Source organism: Eumetopias jubatus, unplaced genomic scaffold (genome assembly GCF_037043125.1).
Source record: "Eumetopias jubatus isolate StellerSeaLion01/CBP00866 unplaced genomic scaffold, mEumJub1_p1.0 scaffold_2, whole genome shotgun sequence".
NCBI lineage: Eukaryota > Metazoa > Chordata > Mammalia > Carnivora > Otariidae > Eumetopias > Eumetopias jubatus.
Window position 1 is genome coordinate 99,805,177 of NW_028274808.1, and position 12,809 is coordinate 99,817,985.

Consider the following 12,809-nt stretch of genomic DNA (forward strand, 5'->3'; position numbering starts at 1 on the left):
TGTCTTGAATTCAGCCTCTTTTCTTCATCATATTTTATGCCACAGAATTATTTCAGACCATCATTGTCTAGCACTTTGCAATAGTCTGGTGGCCTCTGTCATTACTGACTGCCCAGTTAGGATAACTACACATTGTGGTAAAGTTTAACTGCTTAAATTTTAACATATAATGTCATCTCCTATGGTGGGTTGAATGGTAGGCCCTCCAAAAGATAGGACTATATCTCAGAACCCATGGATGTAACATTATTTAGAAACAAAGATCCTTTGCAAATGTAATTAAGGATCTTAGGATGAGATAATCCTGGATTATCCAGGTAGGCCCTAAATCCAATGACAAATATCCTTATAAGAGAAACACAGAGTAGAGAATAGAGAGAAGAGGAAAGGGCCATGCAAAGATGGAGGCAGAGATTGGGATTATGCAGCCAAGAGTAATGAATGTTAGGAGCTACCACAAGCCAGAAGAAGAAAGGAAGATTCTCCCTCAGACAGAGTCTTCAGAGGGAACGTGATCCTGCAAACATCTTGGTTTCAGACTTCTGGACTGTAGAATTGTGAAAAAATAAATTTCTGTTGTTTTAAGCCACAAGCTTATGATGATTTGTTAAAAGAGCCCTAGGAAATAGATATACTTTCAATTTATAAGTTCTTGTTAGATCCCTATGATCTAAAACTGTTTTTCAAACTTGGGAACTCATAAGCCCTTAAGAATATTTCAATAGGCCCCTGCAGTCTAGGGACTCTTATTTCGAGAAATCTTTCACATTCTTGTCACTCTACTCTTTTCAAGTTTATATGTTCATAGGTAGAATGAGTAAGATAATTGTAGATAGTCATAAAGACTATAAATAAAGCATAGGCTCATGGGATAGAGTATAAACAGAATGCGAGAGACTTCTATGTTCAACTGAGTGGTCAAAAAACTCATTGAAGAGATGACTCTCAAACAGGAAATGAATAAAATGAAGCAGCCACCTAAGCAAAGTAAGAGAATAGCATTCTAGATAGATTTGAGAGGGAGGAAATTAAGCGTTCTGCTTTGGACATGGTAAGTTTGAAAAACTTAAGACATTAAGTAAAAATGGTTGACATTTGGATATATGAGTTGAAAGTTCATTGAAGAGATCAGGACTACTGGGAGTCAGTAGCATACAGATGATGGTAAAGACAAGAGATTGGATTAAATGAAATTCAGAGAAGACAGAATAGGACAGAAGAATAGGAAAGGAGAAGGGAAGAGAGCAGAAAAGGGACGGGGGAGGACGGGAAGAGAGGAAAGGAAAGTAAAAAAGAGGAAAGGAGAGGAGAAAAGAAGATGAGTCTTAAGGAATACTCACATTTAAATTCTTGAAGATTAGGAAGCCCTTAATGCAAGAGAAATCTTGGAGAACATAGTCTCATAGAAAGCACAGAAACAAAGAGAAGAAAGTGTTTCGCTATGGAGTGATTTTTCAACTCTACTGTATGCTGCTGGAAGTCTGTTTAACGTGAAGAACAGAGTGTTGATTTGGTAATGTAAAGGTAATTGGTAATTTTCACAAAAGCAGTCATAGTAGAATTATGAGTATGGAAAATCAACTGGAATGTCTTTAGCATAGAATGACAAGTGACAAAACGGAGACAGGAACCAGGTATTATCATTAGAGATTTTTTTTCTAGAATGGAAACAGAGAACAGGATATAGAGAGGGGTATATAGGGCCATGGGTGGGCTTTTATAGGATAAGAGACAAAAAATCTCATTTGTGTACAGATAGAAATAAGTAAAACGAAAGGAAGAAACTGATGAATCTCGAATCTGGGGGAAAAAAGTGTTACTTGCAGCAAGGAAGTCCTTGGGGAGCAAGATAAGATATATTCCAGGCACATAGAAAGGATTTAGCCCATGACAGAAGCAGGAAAATTTCCTCAATTGTATCAAAAAGGAAGGAAAAAGTTGTAAGATAGAAACACGTAGGCTGCTAGCAACTGTGTCAGCATTTTAAGTGGCCATTAAATGAGCCAGAATACCTCTTATTAATTTTAGATAATCATCTAAATGTAAAACTTGAGGTTTTTTTTTTAAGATTTATTCATTTGTTTGAGAGAGACAGACAGACAGCGGGAGAGGGGCAGAGGGAGAGAGAGAATCTCAATCCGACTCACCACTGATCATGGAACCCGAGGTGGGGCTCGATCCCAAGACCCTGAGGTCATGACCCGAGCAAAAACGAGAGTGGGACTCTCAATGGACTAAACCAGCAGGCGCCCTAAAAAATAAAACCTCTTTACAATTATGAACACCTGAGAATGTAGCAGCACAGTTGGTTTAATTAAATACTACCCTACAAAATGAAGCTCAAATTTATAATCTTAACTCCTTGAACACATAAGGCCAGTTTGCTAAATATGCATATAACTCATCATTTTTTTTTTTTTTTTTGGTCTTTAGAAGGAAAACCTGCCTCATTAAAAAGCTTTTGTCAACATTGTAATATTCTTCAGCCAAAATCTAAACTTTGTCCTTTTGGACAATGGGCATTAACACTTTTGTACTAAAGATATTTTTCTTCATTTATATAAACTCTAGCGAGTTTTTAGTTATTCAGCCTGTTGTATCATTCATAATTTTGAACTATCCTTTACTGGCCTAGAGAAGATTTAGTCTTCCCACACCTGTTTGCATGAACATTTTGTCTACATGGAATGTTATGTTAGGCTCACCATTCTATTCTCATTCTTAGCACAATAACTCACTTCATCAAATGTTGAAAGGTTACTGGGAAATTGAAGGTATATATATATATATATATATATATATATATATTTATTTATTTATATATACACACACATAGAAGTCAATTTTCTATTTTTGACACAAATGTGCTAATAATGCAATACAGAAGAAAGAGAGCATATTTTTAGCTTACAGAAGGTCTGAACCAAAGTTCACTGAAGAGGTAAAATCCTAGGCGCCTGGGAGGCTCAGTTGGTTAAGCATCTGCTTTCAGGTCATGATCCCAGGGCCCTGGGATCGAGTTCCACACGGGGCTCCCCGTTCAGCAGGGGGTCGGCTTCTCCCTCTCTCTCAGCCCCTTCCCCCTATGCTTATGCTCTGTCTCTTGCTCTCGCTGTCTCAAATAAATAAATAAAATCTTTGAAAAAGAGGTAAAATCCTATCTGAGCAGAAGGATAAAGGATGCTAAACATTTTTGGTAAATAATGAAGTAAAGAACCAGCCAAAGAAAGAAACCAGCATGATTAAAATACAGAATATATGCCAGCCTTGAGTTTGACGGCAGTATAGGGTTAATGAAAGGAAAGAGTATAAAAAAGAATTTATAAATGTGAATTCTGACCTGGTTAGGAGATGGTCTAGCTTTGAAAGATAGGTCAAAACTTGACAGTATATAAATCTGAAATTAATACTCACTTACATTTTTTAAGACAGGAGGTGGGTGCTGTAACATGATTAGACAGACCCGTGCTTTGGAAAGACAGATGAGGCAGCTAAGTGTCTGGAAACAAAGCTGAACGGCTGTGAGCAGTAATTGCTGTCAAACTGACTCTGGAAGTGCAGGTTAAACCAGGCACATATCCATGGCCAATGTCTATTCTGTTTCCATTAGGTTTCCTTTAAAATTAAACAATTTAAACAAATAAAAAAGAAGTCCCAAATAAAACAAGTTGAGAAATTTTATTGACTCCTTAAACATCCACTAAATGGGGAAAGCAGTGACCTTACTTTGTGTGGAGACTTCCCCAAAGGCTTGCCAAAGTGGAAAGCTGCAAAATTTTCTGATTGTTTGTCAAAAGCCTCAAATTTGCTATTCATAAAAGGATAAGTAAGTATTTTACAGTTAGGCTGGGTCCTAATAAATATTTTACAGTGCCCAAAACGTTGTTTTGGGCACTTTCTAACCAATCTGACTTATTTTACTGGAAAAGATTAGCATTTTATTTCTTTATTTCTTAATGCATTAGGATACTTATCCAACTTAAGTGCTCATTGTGTTGCTTGACTTTTCTTCTAAATGACCTCAGTTTATCTCTGTGTCTATATTTATTGGCCTAAAATGAACATGGCAATATAGGTCAGTCTAAGGTCTACTTACGGGACATTATAAAGATTGTTACAGACTTAGAATGTCGAATGTGACACTGTACATAACTCTACCTGAATTTCCCTATTCAGGAGATTCTTCACGCTCCGAGTAAGAGTCCAAATATGAAGATTTTAAAATAAATACATGCTTTTCTTCTTACTTTTTACGGAGAGGGTGTTGATTGATTTCACACACATAATTTAAAAATTGTAGATTCACATACAATTGTAATTAAAGGGAAAGGGAGATGGGATTTATGCTGTATTATAGATGATTTATAAATAATTGAAAAACAACTAAAACATCTACATTTTTAATGTATCATGATCACAAACAAATGTTTAGGAATAATAAAGTATAATGTAAAGTAAGTTTACTATAAAATTTTTACTAAATTGCGTTCATCTTTAACCACAAATGATGATCCCAGTATAACCCATGGTACTGGTCTTTTATTGAAATAAAATTTTTACATTCATAGTAAATAGCTCAGTTTTTTAAGGAAACTAGGAGAGAAAAGAAAGATAATTTAACCCATGATTTCAGAAAAAAATAGACAGTAAGGCAAAACATATTTTTAGGGTCACTACATAAATGACCAGTGTTTAAATTCACCCAAAAGATATAACAATTTTAATCGCACTTGTCTCTAATAAGCTAGCTTCAAATTATATAAATTACAAAGCGGATAGAACTTCTGAGAAGTTTAGGTAAATCTATTAATACAGCAGGAGAGTTCAACATCCTTCTATTAATCACTGAAGAGACAAATAGCACCCCCCCCAAAAAATGAAGATAGGATTTGAATAGTAAAAATAATACTTTATTCTAATGGAAATACACAGATTTCCGTGCCCTCAAATTACAGTAAACACATTTTTCTTGAGTGCAAAAGGCACATTCACAAAACTGATCATTTCACAAAGCCATGAATAAGGTAAAGATAAATATCAAAGTGTAGACATCATATAGATCATGTTCTTTCAGGATGATGTAATTCAGTTAAAAATGTAAAAGAACAACAACACAAGATGAATAAATAAACCCTCAAATACTTGAAAATTTCAAAAACCTATCTAAACATTTTATAGTGAAATAAGTTGACATAATGTAAATTTAAAATAAATAACTTAGAACTAACAAAAAATAATCACATCATACATCAAATCCTATGGGAAAACGAGAAACAATTTTTTGAAAGAAATGTATAGCCTTAAATCTTAAACTAGAAAAGAAAAACAATTGAAAAAGAATAAACTTATTTACAAAAGGAATACTGATTTAATCTCAAATTAGAAGGACCAACGGAAGCAGATCAAAGAACTAGAAACACTTGTGCACGTTTACCACATGTACCAGGGCAAGACGGTTCTTAGCACTGTCTATAATAACAACAGCTGAAAAAAGCACAGACGCTAATCAATAAAAGAATATACACATATGTTACAGTCACATTAGAATATTAAACAATAGTAAAAATGAATGAAAGAAACCTACATGTAAGGAACTGTATATCTCTTGGTATTTAACCTGCCATATAGAATGAGTTGGAGGGTATCTGAAAGAAAAAAAAGTCCCAAAGACAATATATAGTGTACACTACTATAAAACTTAAAAACAAGCATTGTACTTTTAAATTAAACTTTTTATGTTGAGATAATTGTAGATTCACATACAATTATAAGAAATAATACAGAAGAGTCTTGTGTACCCTGTATGCAGTTATTCCTATTAGTAACATCTTGCAAAACTACAGTACAATAACACAACCCGGATTTTAATGTTGACCCAAACCACCAATCTCATTCAGATTTTCCATCTGTAGCTTATTTTTGTGGGTACATTTAGTTCTATGCAATTCTATCATATACACATAGGTTTGTCGAGCACTCAGTCATACAGAGCAATTCCATTTTAAGGATCCCTCAGGTTGCCTTTTAATAACCACACGTCCCCAGCTTTATCCCTAACCTCTGGTAACTACTGATCGGTTCTACCTTTCTATAGTTTTGTTATTTCAAGGATCTTGTATAAATGAAATATTACAGTATGTAATGTTTTGGGACTGACTTTTTTCTCTTATTACATCTCTCTATTGATTGACTCACGTCACCGCCTGTTATCAGTCATTTTTCCATTTTATTGCTTAGTAGTTTTACATGGTATGGATGTACCACAGCTTGTTTCACCATTCACCCATGGAAGGCCATATGGGTTGTTTTCAGTTTTCAGCTATTATGAATAAAGCTGCCATTCTTCATGTACGGGGTTTTGTTTGTTTGAATGAACATAAGTTTCCATTTCTCTGGGATAAATGCCTGAGTGTTCAATAACTGTGTTATATGTAATTTACATGTTTAACATTATAAGAAGATGTCAAACTGTTTTTCAAAGTCAGTGTAAAATTTTACATTCTCACCAGCAATGTGTGAGTGATCCAGTTTCTCTGCATCCTTGTCAGTGTTTGTTATTGTCATTTCTTATTTTAGCCATACTGATAGATAGGTGAAGATATCTCATTGTGGTTTTAATTTGCATTTTCCTAATGGTTAGTGATGCTGAAAATCTCTTCATATGCCAATGCCATTCTCTTTATATGACATTCTGTCTTATTTTTTTCTAAAAGTTTTATAATTTTATATATTATACTTAAGTCTATTACCTATTTTGAGCTCATTTTTTATAAGGTGTGAGGGGTAAGTCATGGTTTGTTTTTGTTCGTTTGCTTACGGATATACAAGTACTTCTGCATCATTTGTTGAAAAAAGCCCAGGGATAATGTCAAAGATTGAGTTCTCTGGACAACAATCCCAGAAGGAGATTTCTGTGTAGAAAGTGAAGGAAGAGGAGAAACTGTATTGGAGTAAAATACGATTTCAAAAAAAAGGCCTCAGCAGCCCCCATAAAAACTCTCGTGTTGGAATGGTCCCACAGAGTTGTCCTGCACTGGAGCAAGAAGGCCGAACCTATACTCCTCTCCACCACGCACGCTGACTGGACACATGCTGCCTCTGAGAAAGGAAGTGACCTTGGAAGAGAGGGTTCTCAGTTCCAAGAGAGAGATGAAAGAAGACTTTGTCAATCACCAATACTCCCAGCACTTGGCTGAATAAGTTCTTTATTCTTGAATAGATGATCCAGGCAGCTAACCTTAGCATCCACTACAAAAAATTCAAAATTCAGAATAATGTTTACCTCTGGGAGTGGGGAAGATGCAAAAATGGTACAGGGGAGGAGCCCTTAGAAGTAAGTTATTTGTAAGGCTCTAGTGTTTGGTTTGGACAGTAGCTTCATAGGGATAGGGATTTGTTATGTTATTAAATGAATGACTAAAAATGTGAGTAAATAAAAAAATAATAGAAGACTCTTATACTGGACCAATGATGATGGTTTGACATATATGAAAAATCAATACGTAAAATGAAATATAACTTAGATAATGAACTTGGGATTCTTCCTTAAAGACAAATATTAGCTTCAGAAGTTGAGTCATCCCATTGCCCAGCTGAATTCCTTCTCCAATACACCTGGCCTGGGAGTATGTTTCCTAGGCCTCATGTTTCCTCTCACCCTAATATCAAATGAAAGGGTTTTAACCCATTCCAAAGATCTATGCACAACCATTGCCATTTACTAACTTGTTATTCTTATCCTTTGAGAAGCAATGAAGAAACATACAATGCAATCAGATCTGTGGCTCTTGGAAATTAACCAAACAAAGAAATGTAAGATTTCAAAGCCTTGAATCTTAGTATTATTTTCTTGCTTTTTTAAGAGAGAAATCATGGTTTGGCATTCTTGTTTCTTAAACATGAATTCAGGAAAAATGTACATGGGGAAATCATTGAAAGTTTAAATAACTGAGACTCCTGCAGGCAATTTCCATTTCTAGTCTGGGATTCGGTGATTTCCATTTGCCCTCAGCTTCACTAGAGTGGAAGCCTGTGAATTGTCATGTTTGCTAACAGCAATTCTCTCTGGGAAAAAAAAATCATTTGTTCTCTGAAGTGTGACTCTTTAGGCAGAGGATGCTGTGAGTGTTTATTCTGTGGCGTTTGAATTTTCCTCCTAACTTGAATTTCCCTTTAATCAAACACAAGGGTAGGATACTGGGTAAAGGGCAAGGAATGGTAAGGGGATAAAGGTCAGGTTTCTGTGCAGGCACAATTTTGACAAAGAACTCGAATCCAGTTATTTCCAGTTCTACATCTAGACTTGTCTAGAAACCTATATACTATGTGCCCGAATTTCCAACTTTTCATTCTTTAAAGTCCTTTTATGATTTGCAGACGTGCTGAAAGTGATTTGAAGGTAAAAGAGCATTCAGAGTTCTTGTCTCTGCGGTTGCTTTGTTAGTCCGTAAAATGCATCTCCCCGAACTTTGTATTACCAGTCAGGTTCTCCCCATGCACACGCTTGGCCCTGCTTGCCGTTCTGCTGTATGACCTCTCACGGCAACAGCCAGCATCTGTACAGGACCTCCATCTTTGAAGTTACTACCCCCATGCAAAAAATACTGCAGTTTAAGGATTTACATAAATGTTACGTTTATAATAATATAGGTCACAGTATTTCCTCTTTGAGGAAATATTTCTAAATGTTTCTATGTATATTTATATAAAATCGTTTGTCACAATTTTCTCCTGTGGTTTGGAGTTTAGAGGAGAGAATGAGATTTTTGAATAGGAAATCCGCCATTTCTCAATAAATTCTTATTACACTACTAGGCAATAGGTGTGATTATCGTCATTGTATAAATGATGACAGGCTATGAGATGCTAGGTTATTTGAGGGATAAAAAGGACTGATAAGGTTGCTGGTTTGGAACTAATTTTCTGTCCCATTACACGTAAATTTTGCCAATTTTTTTCTGAGTGACTCAGATTTTAACAGGCATTCAAAACAAACAAAACCCTTACAGTTTGGTTGCATGATAAAATGTTTAGAAAATCTAGGTTAATATATGTCGTTCAGATTTATTTATGGCAATACTTCTAAAATTTTTTAATTGTATCATACAATATGATATAACCACCCATCCCCAAAAGATGTAGGATTTCCTTTTGTAACTTATAAACATCTCAAGGGAAATATCATTCCAAGGTACAAAATTTTAGAAAGGTGTTGCCTCTAAAGTGTATATACTTCTCAATGAAGTGGTTTTTGAAAAGAATCTAGCTCATTTTCAAGAGCAGAGAGTCACAAAATCACTTTTTCCACAAGGTATAAAGAAACATTTACTTTGGAGTGACTGCAAGTATGTGCTGAAGGTTGAATGTGTTGTGTTCTCAATATTTTCTTAAAACCACAGGAAGGGATTAGGTTTTATATATTCTCTCATATCCTCACATCTTTAAAGGAAGACAAAGGTGTCAGGGTATGCTATGATTTATTCTCAAGGGAATTTCTATTTGCATTTTATAACTATTTTTGTTTTGATATATGGGATTTTCTAGAGTATACCAAGAAGCCTAGAAAAGACTTCAGAATATGGCAGGGCCTTTGATAAAAGAAAGGCAAATTGTCCCCCATTGGGCTTTCTGCACTACTGGCCAAAATATATGTAATTAGACTGTGTCAGTCATATCTTGTTTTTTTTCACCCTCCAGTCTCTCCACCCTTTACCTTATACCTGTACACAAACACACATGCACGCACATACTCACAGACAATTCTAATATACAAACCAGAAGAAGTGAAATGTGGATTTTGACAATATAGGTAGAATGCTTTGAAATCTCTCATCTTGAGCATTTGAAAGTAAGCTCCTACACATTTTTATCATCCTTATATACTTCTTTCCCTATGATTAAATCATATTTATCAGACTTCTACTATGTTTTAGGATTTATAGTAGAAATAAAGAGGCCAAGTATGGACAAGGTAGATAAAGTTCCAGTAGATATGGGGCTTAGAGTCAGGTATGGACACTGACCTGGAAAGTGAAGTGTGAAGTACATTAAGGAAGAAGAGGTTTGGTGTAAAAAGTTATTAGATTAAAACATGAGGAATTAAACTTGTCTAGTGATGAGGAAACCTTCCTTAAAGGTTCAGTCTTAAACTAACATGAAAGGGTAAGTAGGAATAGGGTGAGGATGAAGGAGTGATAGCATCCCATACAAATACATCCCCTTGCAAAAAAAACCAAAACCAATAAATTCTGTAAATAATCCCTGAAATCTGAATGAAAGTCAGAAGATATACAGCATAAAGATCAGAGATAAGGTGACATGAGATAAGGCTGGAGCCATAAGAACTATAGTTTTGTAGGGATTTGGGATATTTTACAACAAAAGGAAGCTATCTCATGGTTTTAAAAATGGCAATTACAAGGTTACATTTTTGTTTTCACAAAGATTCCTCTGGTTTATGGTCCAAGAATGAATCAGAGAGGACATGCATAGACATGGAGTGAATGATCAGAAACCTTCACAGTGGTAAGCCTTTGTTTGAGCTTCACTGATGATGGCATAAGAAGGGATGTTAATATTCCAAACATATTTCTGAAGTAGGAAGAACAATATGAATGATTGGATATGGACTATGAGGAAGAATGAAAAATCAAGGATTACTTCCAGGTGTCAAGTTTGACTAGCTGGAGAGGGTGGTCCCTTCTGCAGTGAAAAGGAACATAGGAAAGGAAATATGCCTCCTTGAGATGATGAGTTTGGTTGGTTAATATGTTGAATTTTAAGTTAATGACCTATGTTTAATTTAACCAAAGCTTATAGCACCAATGAGAAAGTGTAGGGGTGACTGGAGCTCCCTCACCTCTTCCCAGTGACAATATTCCCCAGCCCCTCATTCTACAGGGATTGTTCGACTCAGGACTATAGTGTCCATTTCAGTTTGTTCTTTGAAGCATTGCTAATTCCGAATTGGATTCTGTTATTGAGTGTGATGCACAAGCACACAACTGCTTGTCATTCATGAGTGCTGACATTCCCCAAAATAGTGTCAAATAAAACCTGGTGTGACTAAGCAAACCTTCAAGAAAACTCACTCCATTCCTCTCAACCCAATATTACTGGTAAACTTGATATCCTAAGTCTAAAACAATCAAACTGAGAATCCTTTTTCTCTTTTGCATTTTATTTTTCTCCTTCCTTTTTTAAAAATTGCATTTGGTTTTATTTTATTTCTGAAAATATCAGATAACTTAGCAGCCATATGTACAGATTTAACTTCAATTGAAGCTCTAAGGTCAACAATCATAAAGGTGGTGAGTATCTATAGACTGCTTCAAATACCTTGGGGTACCTTGTTGCCATTTACAAATTCAAATTGAAACGTAGTGAATATAAGCAGATTTGTTAAATTTGTCCAGTTGAACTCCAATCTCATAACAGACCTCAAGATTAGATTTTAGTTCTTAATAGTTTAACCAACTTTTCCCTTTAGAGAGTAGAAAGCAGTTACCCCTAAGACAAGATTGGAACTAGTGGGCAGTTCTTGGAATAGGAAATGGCAATCCCATCTTTGTAGGAGATCTAGTTCCTTACGTCAACTTCAGAGCTTTCTGACCTCATATCTAGAGCTTCTGTGCTTAAGAACAGTAGTTCTTTATACAAGGTCAATGAAACTCTGATTTTAAAGTTTCAGAGGCTCGTAGTAAAAAACTTAAGAAGAGAGTAAACAAAAATGAATGGAAAGAAGTACTAGAGAGATTTATGAGCCCTTATCTTTGATATTTTCTTTCCAAAGTTTAAGGCATCTTTACTTTCTTTATCAAATAAAAGATAGCAGTAGAAAAAGTAAGGGAAATCTGATGTTAGAGTAAAGGCTTTGGGATTAAAGAGAAAAAGAAAAAAAAAAACCTTTTAAATAAATCCTGTGGTTTTATTACCATACTATTATGTTCCAGTCCATAAAGTGTATGTCATGTTTGAAAAAATAGTGTCAACCACTGGAGCATTTAATACACAATATAAACTTGGCTTCACTCTGTCCTGGAACAGACTGAACTCATGTGAAGCCAAATTTCAGATCCAAGTGTAACTGGAAAATTAAGAACTTCAGTCTTACAGCAAAGGCCTATCATGAAGTCAGTTTAATTGCCTGCCATCGTTGCTGTTTCTGTAACCATGTCAACAAAACATAAACAATAGTAAATGTCACTATTTAGGGTGCTTAACCCATCAGGCTACCAAAATTATATGGAAAATTGTATGGAAAGGAAGTACTCTGGTAAAGGAAACCAGGGTGGAAGAAGTATTTCAGAGAAAGCAGCTCTTTTCTGGCAGAGATTGACCGTTCCATGTTAGATTTCTCATTCAGGAGGACCTTTGGAGTTCTACCATCTACTGACTTCATCTGTATGCAGTACTTAATGTAAACCTGAACCTTGAACAGTAGAGTACTTTCTAAATTGGCTGCCCATTGCAAAGTAAGTTTCATAAAAAAAAAAAAAAAAATCACTCCCTTGTATGTGTGTCTTGTAAATTTTTGAGGATACTGACTATTGATTTACCGAACAGATCAATCAACATTAGTGGGATTTTACAGAATAAAAATAAAGTGGAAACCTGAAAATTTATCATTGGAGCAATTTTTTTCATTATTTTAGTTATTTTTTTAAGTATCAAAAGTTAGTATACAAAGTTGTTTTCCTAATGTACCAAAGTCTTATATTAAAGAGTGTAGTCACTAACCCAATGTCTTCCCATCACTCAGACAACTTCTCCAGAGACAATAATTTTATTTCTTAGTAATTATTTCCACA